Source organism: Aquarana catesbeiana, linkage group LG10, assembly GCF_042186555.1.
Source record: "Aquarana catesbeiana isolate 2022-GZ linkage group LG10, ASM4218655v1, whole genome shotgun sequence".
Classification (NCBI taxonomy): domain Eukaryota; kingdom Metazoa; phylum Chordata; class Amphibia; order Anura; family Ranidae; genus Aquarana; species Aquarana catesbeiana.
In genome coordinates, this window is record NC_133333.1 from 48,672,494 (window position 1) to 48,689,639 (window position 17,146).

A 17,146-nucleotide genomic window follows, 5' to 3' on the forward strand; every position below is an offset into this window, starting at 1 on the left:
GGAATTCCCCAAAGGGGAACCCCGAACCAAAATTAAAAAAAAAAAAATGACGTGGGGGTCCCCCTAAATTCCATACCAGGCCCTTCAGGTCTGGTATGGATATTAAGGGGAACCCCGGCCAAAATTAAAAAAAAAAAATGACGTGGGGTTCCCCCTAAATTCCATACCAGACCCTTCAGGTCTGGTATGGATTTTAAGGGGAACCCCGCGCCAAAAAAAACAAAAAAAACGGCGTGGGGTCCCCCCAAAAATCCATACCAGACCCTTATCCGAGCACGCAACCTGGCAGGCCGCAGGAAAAGAGGGGGGGACGAGAGTGCGGCCCCCCCTCCCTCCTGAACCGTACCAGGCCACATGCCCTCAACATTGGGAGGGTGCTTTGGGGTAGCCCCCCAAAACACCTTGTCCCCATGTTGATGAGGACAAGGGCCTCATCCCCACAACCCTGGCCGGTGGTTGTGGGGGTCTGCGGGCGGGGGGCTTATCGGAATCTGGAAGCCCCCTTTAACAAGGTGACCCCCAGATCCCGGCCCCCCCCCTGTGTGAAATGGTAAGGGGGTACATAAGTACCCCTACCATTTCACGAAAAAAGTGTCAAAAAATGTTAAAAATGACAAGAGACAGTTTTTGACAATTCCTTTATTTAAATGCTTCTTCTATCTTCCTTCATCTTCTGGTTCTTCTGGCTCTTCTGGCTCTTCTGGTTCTTCCTCCGGCGTTCTCGTCCAGCATCTCCTCCGCGGCATCTTCTATCTTCTTCTCCTCGGGCCGCTCCGCACCCATGGCATGGGGGGGAGGCTCCCGCTCTTCTCTTCTTCTTTTCTTCTCTTCTTCTCTTCTTCTCTTCTTCATTTTCTTCTCCGGGCCGCTCCGCAATCCATGCTGGCATGGAGGGAGGCTCCCGCTGTGTGACGGCGCTCCTCGTCTGACAGTTCTTAAATAACGGGGGGGGCGGGGCCACCCGGTGACCCCGCCCCCCTCTGACGCACGGTGACTTGACGGGACTTCCCTGTGACGTCACGGGGAATGCCACAGGGAAGTCCCGTCAAGTCACTGTGCGTCAGAGGGGGTGGGGTCACCGGGTGGCCCCGCCCCCCCCCGTTATTTAAGAACTGTCAGACGAGGAGCGCCGTCACACAGCGGGAGCCTCCCTCCATGCCAGCATGGATTGCGGAGCGGCCCGGAGAAGAAAATGAAGAAGAGAAGAAGAGAAGAAGAGAAGAAAAGAAGAAAAGAAGAAGAGAAGAAGAGAAGAGCGGGAGCCTCCCCCCCATGCCATGGGTGCGGAGCGGCCCGAGGAGAAGAAGACAGAAGACGCCGCGGAGGAGATGCTGGACGAGAACGCCGGAGGAAGAACCAGAAGAACCAGAACAGCCAGAAGAACCAGAAGATAAAGGAAGATAGAAGAAAGAAGAAGCATTTAAATAAAGGAATTGTCAAAAACTGTCTCTTGTCATTTTTAACATTTTTGACACTTTTTTCGTGAAATGGTAGGGGTACTTATGTACCCCCTTACCATTTCACACAGGGGGGGGGCCGGGATCTGGGGGTCACCTTGTTAAAGGGGGCTTCCAGATTCCGATAAGCCCCCCGCCCGCAGACCCCCACAACCACCGGCCAGGGTTGTGGGGATGAGGCCCTTGTCCTCATCAACATGGGGACAAGGTGTTTTGGGGGGCTACCCCAAAGCACCCTCCCAATGTTGAGGGCATGTGGCCTGGTACGGTTCAGGAGGGAGGGGGGGCCGCACTCTCGTCCCCCCTCTTTTCCTGCGGCCTGCCAGGTTGCGTGCTCGGATAAGGGTCTGGTATGGATTTTTGGGGGGACCCCACGCCGTTTTTTTTGTTTTTTTTGGCGCGGGGTTCCCCTTAAAATCCATACCAGACCTGAAGGGTCTGGTATGGAATTTAGGGGGAACCCCACGTCATTTTTTTTTTTTAATTTTGGCCGGGGTTCCCCTTAATATCCATACCAGACCTGAAGGGCCTGGTATGGAATTTAGGAGGAATCCCACGTCATTTTTTTTTTTTAATTTTGGTTCGGGGTTCCCCTTTGGGGAATTCCCATGCCGTTTTTATCAATGAACTTCTATGTGTATTGTCGGCAATGCAATAGCCGCGGGTAGTTTTAAATGAGTTTTTTCCTTCAAAATGTCATTTTGCTGTCAGACTGTTCTAAACACAGGAAACATGCGCCCCTTTACAGGCATACTATAGACACCCCCCAGGTACGAAATTTAAAGGGATATTACACTTTTATTGTTTGACTTTAAGCATTATTAAAATCACTGCTCCTGAAAAAACGGCCGTTTTTAAAACTTTTTTTTGCATTGATCCATGTCCCCTGGGGCAGGACCCAGGTCCCCAAACACTTTTTATGACAATAACTTGCATATAAGCCTTTAAAATTAGCACTTTTGATTATTCATGTTCGTGTCCCATAGACTTTAACGGTGTTCGCATGTTCGAACGAACTTTTTTCCTGTTCGCATGTTCTGGTGCGAACTGAACAGGGGGGTGTTCGGCTCATCCCTAGTGGTAACCAACAAAATTGTAACATGCGGTATCATGTATTTAATGTGTATTGCATTAAGCAGCCATTTATTTTGGGCTGCCAACGCTCTGTTCACATTCCACTTACCCCATTACAATAACATTTAACATTAAATATGTCACAGACCAAGATGGGTTTTCTAAAAAGGAGGAGATCTACAGTAACCATTTACTTTAAGCGTTTAGATCTGATTTAATTAAGGAGTTAAGCGTTCACTTCAATTATCCAATTATGTGCATATACACATCAACAGGAATTCAAAGTGAAAGGGAATCTTCTTTAAGCATGATATTATAACTAAAGTGAATATTTACACATTTTTATGTGTTGCTATGGCTATTTTCGTGATTTTTATAGTATAAATATAAGTAGAACCTGGGTTTCCCCTATGCATATGCTAATTAACTTGTTTGACTGGTTCATGAAGCTCAGGACAGGAAGCGATTTGGGCAGGAAGTAAGGGCAGGAAAAAGGACTTGAACACAGCCTGAGGACACAAAGAATGCAGTTTTGGCAGGACTTTGAGAAGCAAGAAGCAGTCTGGAAGAGATCCTGGATCCTGGAAGATGACTCAATTATAAAGAAAGACTGAAAACATTACCTGGGGATGACAATAAATCAACAACCCAAGTAAAGTAATTTTTAGTGTATCCCTCTTGCATACATTATCGATGCTAATTTGCTGGGAAGGATAGATAGCTTGTGCATGTGTATATTGTATGCATATTTTGTGATTCTTTGTATGCCATGAATTGTTTTTCTTACAATTGCATGTGTAGCATTTTTTATTTAGTAAATCATACACTACCAGGGTACACTACCAGGGTTCTTTTATGCTTCCTGGCTGGTTTCGCAAAGAACCTTAAAAGACACAAAGCAAAACATTTTGAGTAAAGATTCTCAATTCCTTTAGTGAATCAACCTATATACTTTATATCTGTAATTGAAAGTTTGTACAGAGCCTTTAAAAGCAGGGAGATGCCTAATTCAGCTTTGCTTGCAATCTGAGCCTCAGCTGTTGTGCCCTGTAAACAATAGGCTTCTTACAGAAAATCAGTTAACGTATACGTCAGGGCAAAATAATAACAATAATAATAATAAGAAAAAGCAAACAAACAAATCAGCGTATAACGGCAATGAATGTACAAGTCGCCATGATTTTTACCTTTAAAGACCCTGCAAGCAGAAACACCTGTTTATATGCCAGAAATGCACTCAGCTTCAACTTCCCTGTTGTCAGTTGATAGCTCAGTGCTTTTCTGGACTGCTATAAGAGACATAGTGTCAGCCCTGCCCAGCAGTCTTTTGCTAAACTACAGAATTCATCCTTTCCTCCTTATCTCCACAGTTTAGGGGGGAAATGTTTTGTAATCCAAAATAAGACCTGGGAGAACAGATTAGACTCCTAAAGATAACACAGAAAGTGTACACAAGACACAGGACAGCCAAACACGTCAATTTGTGTTTTTTTTTTTTTTTTTTTTGCACAGTTAATATAAAATGCTTTCATTGTAAGAGTTTGCATATATGTTAGAGTTGAACTGCTAAAAACTTGAAAACAAAAGCTAGGAACTATTGTGGACTAAAAATTGTAAACAATATTTCTATACGATATTGTATATTTTCCTTACTACAAACATTAGTCCTGAACATAATAAAATGAACACAAAAAAAAAAAATCTATACAGTCCCACCCAGAAGCACAAAAAAAAATAAAATAAAAACTAGGGCAAATACTAAATTCATTGCCTATTTAGAATAATGCCCCTTGGCATATTAATTTATTCTCACAGTAAAGGTTTTGTAATTCAGTAATGATTCCATGGACAATTTCAGATAAATGCTAAATTACAGATTTCTCAGAACAGACGTGCACATTTTTGCTGAATTTACAGAAGCAGTTCTTTTTTTGAAACCTTTCATTGTTAGACCAATTTTTCCATTTTTCATACACATTAAAGACTTGAAAATTTACTGACAAGCCCAAACAATTTTTCCTAAATCAGAGGACGTATTAAATAAAAATAAGGCCGTCCCAATTTTTCGCATTATGTTTGTGAACAGGACTATGAAATCCTATTTTTTTTTTTTTTTTTGTTTAACGCACACAAACACAACATAATCTCCAAATTTTCCATTAAAGATAAAGGACAACGCTGTTTTATTTGGATGAACATCAAAGGTATCTAACCTTAATTCTGTGTAAGCTTGCCCCAATGGTAAAATTAACTATGTCACTTTAGGCCTACAATTATTCTTCTGTGTGTGGCGATACCAAATACATATCATGCAATTGGCGTTTGGTATATACTGTACATGTATTCTCATTGCGCATATATATTTATGTGCTCGGGGGTCCTAAATTTTTCAAATTATTCATGTCTTGCAGATCAGGAACAAAATGTTGCCAGCATGTAGAAGTGAATTGGTGTTGGTGTTCATGGTTATAAGCTTGTTTTGGCTGCCCCATTGTAAAAGTTACAGCAGTAGCAATTAAAGGGTTAGAGCATAATTCTACCCAAAAGTGTATTTTTGCCCGTCCCTCCCAGAGTAAAGTTTTCCTTATTTGGTGAACTCAGTTGTACTCTTTTGCAGGGTTATGCAATTAGCGGAGCTCCAGCTGTTGCAAAACTACAAGTCCCATCATGCCTCTGCCTCTGGGTGTCATGCTTGTGGCTGTCAAAGTCTTGCTATTCTTCATGGGACTTGTAGTTCTGCAACAGCTGGAGGTCCGCTAATTGCATATCCCTGCTCTATTGAGTACTCCCATCCAGGTTCTGCTCTGATGCCCTTGTCTCCCGCGGGGACAGCTATTCCAGTGCCAACTGTAAGACTTGCTGGCCGGTCCCCTTCACTCCCATGGGTCCAATGTCACCTCTCTTCAAGACCCTAAAAGAACCTTTCCACTGGCAATGTCTCCAAAAGGCACTTCCTGGAGGGGTCCTTCTTCTGGGTGTTCACATCACTATCTGTGTGATGTGGACACTTGAAAGAAGAACCCTTCCAGGAAGTAAGCAGTGAGAAGGTCCAAGCACTGGATAAACCACACAGGACATTGGTGACCAAAATTGGGACATATGTAGATTTTTTTTTCAATTCTTTATTTATCCAAATGAATTCCTCGGGACATTATTTTTTTTTAGGTTTTGGATACAGTAATTTGTTATTAGAACCCAATGGGTTCCATTGTGATATGGGGACAAAACCATTACTCTCTTTATTTTTTAAGATAACCTCGCTTTTTATTTTGGTGACCACACAGCACATTAGTGACCCAATTGGGACATATTTACGGTAGTTTTTTTTTCTTTTTGCAAATTCTTTATTTATCCAAATGAATTAATCAGGATATTATTTTTTTTTAAGTTTTGGATAGAGTGGACAATTTTTAGAACCCAATATTCCAATGGGAACACCTGTCCCAATGACATTGGTTTAGTAGGGGTCTTCCCATCACATCTTCTTTTCACTTCCAATTGCATCCCCATGACATATAGTGTAGTGACATCTCCTCAATGGGACATTAAAAAAAAAAAAAAAATGACCAGTGTTTTAACCCTACTTCCCTACTCTGTCCAAAACTAATTTCAAAGCTGTTGGGGGAGTTTCACTTTACCCAGACCAGCATACAGTATGTCATCTGTGCCTTTTTAAAAGAATAGGAAATAAACTGCACTGTACCGTATATTGATAAAATGTATTATCAGACTAGGCTCTTTATCAGATGAAACTACTTTGGGCTTTCCCTGTATAATAAAATGATGATTCATCTAAAAATAAAAACAATCCATTGAGTTCATTTTTCTTTTATGTATCACACGTCTTATCCAGCCCAATCTTTACAAACATGGCAATTATTTTTTGCAGAGAGAAAAAGTCAATAGAAAGCAGTGTTATTCACTAGCCGTGGGAGTCTGGTGCTGCGTGCACTACCTGCTTCAATCCAATTTTAACGTTAGATGGCTGGAGCTAGCAGCCTGGCCGATAAGCTCAGGTGACAGCTGGGATCTGCGGTAATCTTTCCTGACAGTATCTCCCCTCACACTGACAGATAAGTGGGAAAATCCTCACATGCTCAATAAGGCACCAGCAGACACAGACCTAGCATCAGTTTGCTGCCATTCTGCATTAAAGAAGAAGTAAATGGGTCTAGGAAAAAATTATAGACAGTCCGCGTTAAAAAAAAAAAAAAAAAGTCTGATTAAGACGGGAGGACAAGGCATTTTCTTTATCATCTATAGACATCTTTACCTCTAATCAATGAGTCTTACCTTTTACATTACTGCTATGCAGCTAGCATTCTTAATATTGTAGGCACTTCATCATAGCCTAATTCCTATGGGCTGCAACAGTGGCAGTATAAAAAGAAAATGGCAGCAATTCTGCCACTTCAAGTGCCACCAAATGTGCTGGAGGTTGATCCCTCCAAGGAGGACATCAGCACCTCCCTACCTTTTACCCCACACGCATACAGTATCTCACAAAATTGAGTACACCCCTCACATTTTTGTAAATATTTTATTATATCTTTTCATGTGACAACACTGAAGGAATTACACTTTGCTACAATGTAAACTAGTGAGTGTACAGCTTGTATAACAGTGTCAATTTGCTGTCCCCTCAAAATAAGTCAACACACAGCCATTAAAGTGGATGTAAACCCAATGTCATCCTTTCTAAACTACTGCCATAGGGGTTATCTATAAGGATATACATGCCTCCTGCATGTATCTTTACCTGTCAAATATCTCTCCTCTGTCTGTTATGAGACCCGAAAAACTGCAGATTCTGTGGGTGGGTCTGTTGTCTGGAGCTCGGTGGGTGGAGTCGTGATGTCAGTAGACTCCCCGCCCACCTCTACACTCCCCTTGTCAATATGCATTTTCTCCTGTGTATTTCTAACACTGAACTTCTGCTATGATCTCTAACATCCAGTGAAAAGACAGGAAAGTAACCACATGACTTCAGCATGCCAAATCATGCTGAGGTGTGAAACAGCCAATCCTTGCAGAGCTGCTGAAGAAAGGAGTGGGGATGGGAATTAAAAAATAATGCCTGTGTCTTAGGCTGTCACTCACAGCAAGGGGGAGGATTTGACACAGTTTTTCTCAGTTTGTCAAGATTTTTCTCACTGAACAATAAAAGAGGATTGCTCAGAGATGGATTAACTCTGTGTGGCAAGACCGGGCTCAAATTATAGGAAATCTTATACTCTACAGTATGATACATCCACTTTATATCCACTTTAATGTCTAAACCGCTGGCAACAAAAGTGAGTGCACCCCTAAGTGAAAATGTCCAAATTGGGCCCAATATTTTATGGGGCCAACATTATTTTCTAGCACTGCCTTAACCCTCTTGGGCATGGAGTTCACCAGAGCTTTACAGCTTGCCACTGAAGTCCTCTTCCTCCATGATGACATCACAGAGCTGGTGGATGTTAGAGACCTTGCACTCCTCCACCTTTCCGTTTGAGCATGCCCCACAGAAGATCAATAGGGTTTAGGCCCTGAAGACATGCTTGGCCAGTCCATCACCTTTACCCTCAGCTTCTTTAGCAAGGCAGTGGTTGTCTTGGAGGTGTGTTTGGGGTCATTATCTTGGAATACTGCCCTGCGGTCCAGTCTTCGAAGGGAGGGGATCATGCTCTGCTTCAGTATGTCACAAAACATGTTGACATTCATGGTTTCCTCAATGAACTGTAGCTCCCCAGTCCCGGCAGCACTCATGCAGCCCCAGACCATGACACTCCCACCACCATGCTTGACTTTAGGCAAGACCCACTCGTCTTAGTACTCCTCACCTGTTTGCCACCACACATGCTTGACACCATCTGAACCAAATAAGTTTATCTTGGTCTCATCAGAGCACAGGACACGGTTCCCATAATCCATGTCCTTAGTCTGCTTGTCTTCACCAAACTGTTTGCGGGCTTTCTTGTGCATCATCTTTAGACGAGGCTTCCTTCTGGGACGACAGTCATGCAAACCATTTTGATGCAGTGTGCGGCGTATGGTCTGAGCACTGACAGGCTGACCCCCCATGTAATCCATGTCCTTAGTCTCTATTTCCCAAAGACAACCTCTGGATATGACGCTGAGCACGTGCACTCAACTTCTTTGGTAGACCATGGCGAGGCCTGTTCTGACTGGAACCTGTCCTGTTAAACAGCTGTATGGTCTTGGTCACCGTGCTGCAGCTCAGTTTCAGGGTTTTGGCAATCTTCTTATAGCATAGGCCATCTTTATGTAGAGCAACAATTCTTTTTTTCAGATCATCAGAGAGTTCTTTGCCATAAGGTGCCATGTTGAACCTCCAGTGGTGAGTATGAGAGAGGGAGAGCGATAACACCAGTTAACACACCTGCTCCCTATTCACACCTGAGATCTTGTAACACTAACCAGTCACATAACACTGGGGAGGGAAAATGGATAATTGGGCCCAATTCTGACATTTTCACTTAGGGGTGTACTCACTTTTGTTGCCAATAGTTTAGACATTAATGGCTGTGTGTTGAGTTATTTTGAGGGGACAGCAAATTTACACTGTTATACAATCTGTATACTCACTACTTTACATTGTAGCAAAGTGTAATTTCTTCAGTGTTGTCACATGAAAATATATAATAAAATATTTACAAAAATGTGAGATACTGTAAATAGAGTTTCAGTATGTGATAGCACCAGGTTCTGATCGCAGTTGTGGGTTCAACAATGGTAAAGGTACTATATTATCTGTGGCTGCTCAACACCTGAAGGCACCAAAGTTACTCAGATACAAATGTACAACTTAGTAGCTTGTTATTATCTTTATTGGTATTGCGCTGGAGGTGGATCCCTCCAAGGACATCAACATCTCCCCACCTTTTACCCCATACACATAAATAGAATTTCAATATGTGATAGCACCAGATTGTTGAACCCACAACTGAAATCAGAACCAATGGTAAAGGTACTGTATGGTCTGTGGCTGCTCAACGCCTAAAGGCACCAAAGTTCATCAGACACATATATACAACTCAGTGGTTATTATCTTTATTGGTATTGATGGTAAAAAGAAGCCAACAAATTTCAAGGGACTGGAATTCTCCTTCTTTGAGATTTGAATGTATGCAGCTAAGTCCAAGTGCCTTTTGGAGAATGGCATCAGAGAATTGAATCCAGTCTCCAAAAGACACTTAAGCCGGCCATTCATGGATTGAAATTTGGCCAGTTCATCAGAGACCGGACAAATTTCGATCCATGTATGGGCAAGCTGATTGCACCCATGTATGGGCAAGCTGATTGTACCCATGTCGATCCATTGATCGGCTTGGGTACAACCAACCTGTCAGATTTTTCTACATACAATTACTGCCGGTGGCTATAGCTGCTAGCAGTAATCAATGTATTCTGCCAGCCGGGAAGGCTCTTCCCCGCCACCACCAGAATACAATAGCTCTGTGGGAGGCATTCCCTCATCAACACTGACTGTGCAGATGGGGGAATCAAGAGATTTTCTTTCCTTCCACCCATGCTGGAAGGAAAGAAAATCAAGTCATCTATGGCTTGCCTTAGATAATTCAGGCACCAGTGGTAAGAATTTAGGGCTCTGTGCTTGGGACCTGCATTTGGTGTGTCATTACGTTAAAATTGACACCCGCTGCAGATAGCAGTGTGTTTTGAAAGCGTTGCTGGAAACATTCATGGAACATAGGTTTCCAGCACCGTGTTTTGGTGTGAACTGGCCCTTAGATCAGTAAAAAAAAAAAAAAATATACAAAAAAAACTATTACTATCAACTAATAGTAAAACTATTAAGAATGCTCCTTACATTGGTGGTCAATGGGAAGAACGCTCCTTACATTGGTGATATTGGGAAGAATGCTCCTTACATTGGCGGTCAGAGGGAAGAATGCTCCTTACATTGGTGGTCAATGGGAAGAACGCCCCTTACACTGGTGGCCAGTGGGAAGAACGCCCCTTACACTGGTGGCCAGTGGGAAGAATGCTCCTTAAATTGGTGGCCAGTGGGAAGAATTATTTTCTCCCCCAGATCTCCTCCCTATGACTTTACCAACAAGATAAACAGCACAACCATTGGTCCCTCCACACATGCCAGGGTGCTGGGTGTAACCCTAGACTTTGACCTTTCCTTCAGCCCCCACATCCAATCACTAGCTACATCTTGCCACCTTAACCTCTGCAAAATTTCCAGAATTCACCCTTTACATTGGAGGTCAGTGGGAAGAATGGTCCTTACATTGGTGATCAGTGGGAAGAATGCTCCTTACATTGGTGGTCAGTGGGAAGAACAGACAGCTAAAATCATTGCTGTTAGTGGTTACCTAGCTGAAAGACCTAAGGATAGGCTCCGCTGGCACCATGCTGCTGGCTTTAACCTTGACCGGTAGGTGTTAAATACTAAGACAAAAAGTGACGAGGAACACAACACTTTTAAGAATTACATAACAGTAGTAAAGAGAAAACCTTCCCTTGGGACACCTGTTCAGGTGATAAATGCCTAATAGGGGATTCACCCTCACTTCCATTTGCATCTTTGGGACAGAAATTAAAGAGAAATCTCCCCAGGGAGACACAGTAAAAAATAAACTGACACCGGTTTAAACTTTTCATACGGTTTACAACAAAAAAAATAAAAATTGGGGAATAGGCATGAGTTCCGGTTCTCTCAAGACTATAACACCTTTGTGAACCCCTCGGTAGAGCAATTGTAACCGTGCATGATTCCATAACCATCAGCTTTTACAACCAACCCCCCCCACCTCCTCTAAATCTTTTCCATCATCTTCTTATGATTTCTATTGAACCTGCTCTGGTTTTTTTCTCTGCTTATCCTTACCTGTCTGTCTTCTACTCTCTGAGATGAAGCCTCTTCTTCGTCATGTTTGAAACATTGCTTGGGTACACCTGACTTGTGGCGATAACAATGTTTTATATTGCTGTATCTATACTCAGTCCAACATAGGGGAGTTGGAGCTTTGTTAACAGGCACCGATTCGATAGGCCCCTATTAGATGCTGCCACTTTCTTATTGGTGTGTTCATCAGCCTATTCTTAATGTACAAATGTATGTCGTTGGACTTATTTTGCCCTGTCTGATGTACTCAATAAAAAACCTTTAAATGAAAAAAAAAAAAAAAAATCAGGGAAATATTCCACTTAATGAAATGAAAGCGGGATTAAACCCAAAAACAAAAACGAATATCTTGCAGCTTTCCAATCCGTAGATGTGGTGGCTGCACTCGTTTTCCTTTTTTAGCCTTATTTTCACCTGGTGATCTGGCCAGTAACATACCTAAAGACAAGAAATATCTCCATTCTGGATGGAGGAGCAGAGAATGGAGGCATCTCTGTATAGCAGCACTATCAGTCTGGGGGGAGGGGTGTGTTAGATGTACTAGGAGATTTAAATACACTAACAAATTGAAGCCAAACTCCAGCTCACACTTTTTTGGCAGTTTTTTTTTTTTTTTTTTTTTTACTTTTTGGCATAAAGGTTTTACATAAATAAAATCAGATCATTGAAAGCACTCCGGTCAGTGATAAATGATTTGTCTCAACACTATAACTGCTACTTTTCAGTAAGAGGTTTATGAGCCCCAAAAGATAGGAAACTGGTGTCAGCAGAGGCATCTGAATGTGAAGGAGGAGCTGAGAAAAGGATTCTTCATTGATTCAAAATTTATGGCTCATGGAATAGTGTTAAAACACAGCCAACACGTTTGTTGACAGCTATTTTTGCTGGACAGCTTGGTCCATTAAGGCCCTTTTCACACTGGGGCGGTTTGCAGGCGCTATTGCACCAATAATAACGCCTGCAAACCGACCGAAACAGCCGCTGCTGTGTCTCGAGTGTGAAAGCCCCGAGGGCTTTCAGACTGGAGCGGTGCGCTAGCAGGACGGGAAAAAAAGTCCTGCCAGCAGCATCTTTGGAGTGGTGAAGGAGCGGTGTATACACCGCTCCTTCACTGCTCCTGCCCATTGAAATCAATGGGACAGCGCGGCTATACCGCCAGCAAAACGCCGCTAGCGGCCAAATACCGATGGTAAAGCGCCACAAACAATAGCGGCGCTTTACTGCTGACGCCGCCCCCGCTCCAGTGTGAAAGGGGCCTAAAGGGAATTGAATAATAACAGACTTACTGGCCAAATCCCCAGGTGAAAATAAGGCCCCTTTCACACTGGGGCGGGGGCGGCGGTAAACCGCCGCTATTGTTAGCGGCGCCTTACCGTCGGTATTTGGCCGCTAGCGGCCGAGAAAGGGTTAAAAACCACCGCAAAGCGCCTCTGCAGAGGCGCTTTGCCAGCGGTATAGCCGCGCTGTCCCACTGATTTCAATGGGCAGAAGCGGTAAAGGAGCGGTGTATACACCGCTCCTTCACCGCTCCGAAGATGCTGCTAGCAGGACTTTTTTTTCCCGTCCTGCTAGCGCACCGCTCAAGTGTGAAAGCCCTCGGGGCTTTCACATTGGAGACAAAGCAGCAGCACTTTCAGGGTGCTTTGCAGGCGCTATTTTTAACGCTGTAGCGCCTGCAAAGCGCTCCAGTGTGAAAGGGGTCTGAAAAAGAAAACTAATGCAGCCACCACATCTTAGAGTTGCTAAGCTGCAATATATTACTTTTGGCAAGAAAAACAATTCACGAATTTTAAATTCAACAGTGGACGCAGTGGCATACCTCCTGAAGTTAAAGCGCTGTATACAAGTGTTTTATTATTTGTTGTCAACTATAAAAAGTAGCGTAAATTCTACATATTCTGACATCCAAAAGGACCCCTTTGTTTCTCCACTGAAACAAATAAAAAATAAATACCGTATATACTCGAGTATAAGTTGAGTTTTTCAGCACATTTTTTTGTGCTGAAAGTGCCCCCCTCGGCTTATACTGGAGTCGAGCACTTTTCTGCAGCAAAAATTTTCATTTTCCAAACTGACTTTGGGGCCCCGTATCTCAGGGCCACTTGGTGCTAGGAACCAAATTTGGTGTGCAAACCCAGTGGAACTGGTACCACAACATATCCAAAGCTGGGGTTCCTAGCACCAAGTGGCCCCGAGATACGGGGCCCCAAAAATGGTTCGGAAAATGTCATTCTCTGCTGCAGAAAAGTGCTTGACATTTTCTGAACCGAATTTGGGGCCCCGTATCTCAGGGCCACTTGGTGCTAGGAACCCCAAATTTGGTGTGCAAACACAGTGGACCTGGTACCATAACATATCCAAAGCTGGGGTTCCTAGCACTAAGTGGCCCCGAGATACGGGGCCCCAAAATAGGTTCGGAAAATGTCATTCTCTGCTGCAGAAAAGTGCTTGACATTTTCTGAACCAATATTTGGGGCCCTGTATCTCGGGGTCACTTGGTGCTAGAAATCCCAGCTTTGGATATTTTATGATGCTGGTTCCACTGAGTTTGCACACCAAATTTGGGGTTCCTAGCACTAAGTGGCCCCGAGATACGGGGCCCCAAAGTTGGTCAACTGTGTCCATCTGCAGCAATGTCCTTTCGGGACATTTTGGGTTCAGAGACCCCAAATTTTGGCTGCAGCTAGGGGGCATCTAGGAACACTTAACTAACGAGTTTGAAGTTCGGGGGACCTATGGTTGCAAATGGGCACAGTGAGGCTGCAAATGGGCATTGTTGACCCTCCTTTCCACTTACAGTAGCTGTGCATTTCTCACCCTCGTCTTATACTCGGGTCAATAAGTTTTTCCCATTTTTTTGTGGTAAATTAGGGCCTCGACTTATACTCGGAACGACTTATACTCGAGTATATACGATAAATAAAAAGTAAAAAGAGAACAAGATGACATTATACTGGCATTAGCTGCTGTCTAGTCTTCTGTGACAATGCAAAAAAAAAAAAGAACATTAGAACAACTGTTACACTGGCTGAATGGACATAAGGTCGTTGCTAGCAGTGAACCCTACCAGACAAAGCGAGACGGATGAGATTTTCAGATGGCGTTGTGGTACTCGGTAGGTGTTTAGGTGTGGGTGGCTTTGTGCCACTCACAATAATATTTATAGCATGCAGGCGCTGCGCTAATTGGAACTGGATGTTATTCTAACTGCTTTAACCTGAGTTTCTTCTCCCATGACAGTTAAATCATTGGAGTTTTATGGGCCCTGTTTTTGCCTTTCCCGGGTTTGATGGATCATAGATTTGTCCCAAAATGACTGTTAATGCCGGCGCTCATTATGCTTTCTGCAGCTAGCAGGGATGTTTGAATTTGATTTCCATCGGAGAATGCAATAAAATATTATTCAGCATCATTTCTTTACTTCCTGCAGTGCAAGGATAAAAAGCAGGAAAAAAGACAAAGAGATTCAAAGCGACACGTAGAATTAATCAGTAATCTTCTAATGCAGTCAAGGACACAATGTAAGGGCTAGGTTAAAGGAGTTGTAAAGTCAGAACGCTTTTTATCTTAATGCATTCTACTATACGCATTAAGATGAAAAACCTTCTGTGTGTAGCAGCCCCCCCCCAATGACTTACCTGAGCCCCATCTCTCTCCATTGATGTCCATGAGTGTCTTGGCCATCTGAGACTCTTCCCTTGATTGGCTGAGACACAGCAGGGGCGCCATTGGCTCCCGCTGCTGTCAATCAAAGTCAATCAGCCAAGGGATGAGAGGGGGCGGGGCCCTGTGTCTGCATAGATACACAGAGTTGTGACTCGGCTCGGGTGCCCCCTGTAGCAAGCTGCTTGCTGTGGGGGCATTCGAAAGGAGGGAAGGGCCAGGAATACCGAAGAGGGAGAAAAGAAGCATCCAGGCTGCTCTGTGCAAACCCACTGCAACAGAAGAGGTAAGTATACCATGTTTGTTATTTATTTATTTTTTTAAACAAGACTTTACAATCACTTTAAAGTGGCTCTACACCCTATAAAACAACTTTTACCTACAGGTAAGCCTATATTAAGGCTCACCTGTAGGTGCTTGAAATATCTCCTAAACTGCCATGGTTTAGGAGATATTTACAAAAAAGCCGCGCGCCAATGACTACGGCGCATGCGCACTTCAGAAAGGGCAGATCGTGACGTTTCTAATAGGGGTCATGTTGTGACTGGCGGGTCCCACGCGCAGGAGTGACGTCACACAACTCCGGCCAGTCACAGAGCCGGAGTCCGCGGCCCCAGAAGGAAGAGGGGTGAAGATGGACGCTCGCTGCTAGTGGGGACAGCGGTGACATCGCCGGTTTCGGTTTCAGGTAAGTGACACATAATGGGCTATGTGATGCATAGTAGCCCATTATGCTTTACCTGTCTAGGGAAATAAAGAGGAAGTAAAAGCTACCAGGGTTTATTTCCTCTTTAAGATGGGTTCTAAACCTCTGCTTCTCTGAAAAGTGTTCCACGTTTCGGATCTCGAGTGACAATTGCACGGTCAATGCAACACTGTACCCATATGACATTTTTATCTTTTTTTTTTCACACAAATAGAGCTTTCTTTTTGGTGCTATTTAACCACTTAGGGACCGGAAGGTTTTACCCCCTTAATGACCAGGACTTTTTTTGCGATACAGCAGTGCGTTACTTTAGCTGACAATTGCGTGGTTGTGTGACGCTGTACCCAAATAAAATTGATGCCCTTTTTTTTCCCTGCACAAATAGAGCTTTCCTCTGGTGGTATTTGATCACCTCTGCGGTTTTTAATTTTTGCGCTATAAACAAAAAAAAGACTGTCAATTTTGAAAAAAAAAAAAAAATATATATATTTTTTATTTTCTGCTATAAAACATACCAAATAAAAAATAAAAAAAAAATCGAATTTTCTTCATCAGTTTAGGCCAATATTGTACTCTGCTACATATTATGTAGTGTATAAGCTACATAATAACAATAAGCGTATATTGATTGGCTTGCGCAAAGTTGTCACTTCTACAAAATAGGGGATAGATTTATGGCATTTTTTTTTTTTTTTTACTAGTAATGGTGGCGATCTGCGATTTGTAGCCAACTGCGACATTGCAGCGGACAGATTGGACACCTAACTGCCATTTTTTTACACTTTTTTGGGAACCAGTGACATTATTACAGTGATCAGTGCTAAAAATATGCACTGTCACTGTACTAATGACACTGACAAGAAAGGGTCGATCAGCCATCAGGGGTGATCAAAGGGTTAAACTTTGTTCCCTGGATGTGTTTACTAACTGTATGGGGGATAGGCTGCCTGGTATAACACACAGATCCGTCTTCCTGCATAGCAGAAAGACAAGATCTGTGTGATCCCATCAGATTAGAGATCTGCCTCGTTTACCTCGGCAGATCCACATTCTGTCTCTGCAGGAAAAGACCGCTGATTGGCTCCCCCGCTGGCCAATAGCGTGCACGCCCACAATAAGCCGTGAACTACACCGAAGTACAGCTATGGTGATTCGCGCAGCTGTGCCAACCAGCCGCAGTACAACTGTACAAGTGGTTAACCACTTGAGGTCCGGGCCATAGCCGAATGATGGCCACAGCGCAGACCTCAATTTCTGGGAGGCCGTCATGGGACGTCCTCCCCTGTGCACGCGCAGGGCGCGCGGTGTGGGCGATGTGATCACCGAGTCACGGAGCCTCGGATGATCACAGATCCAAGTAAGGCG

General features: G+C 43.5%; 1 protein-coding gene across 6 annotated transcripts in view; it reads right to left on the reverse strand.

The window, feature by feature from the left end:
* The window catches only part of SYT3 (synaptotagmin 3), a 372,879-nt gene that overhangs the window by 110,146 nt on the left and 245,587 nt on the right, over positions 1-17,146 (reverse strand). The gene's annotated exons all lie outside the window — the stretch shown is intronic.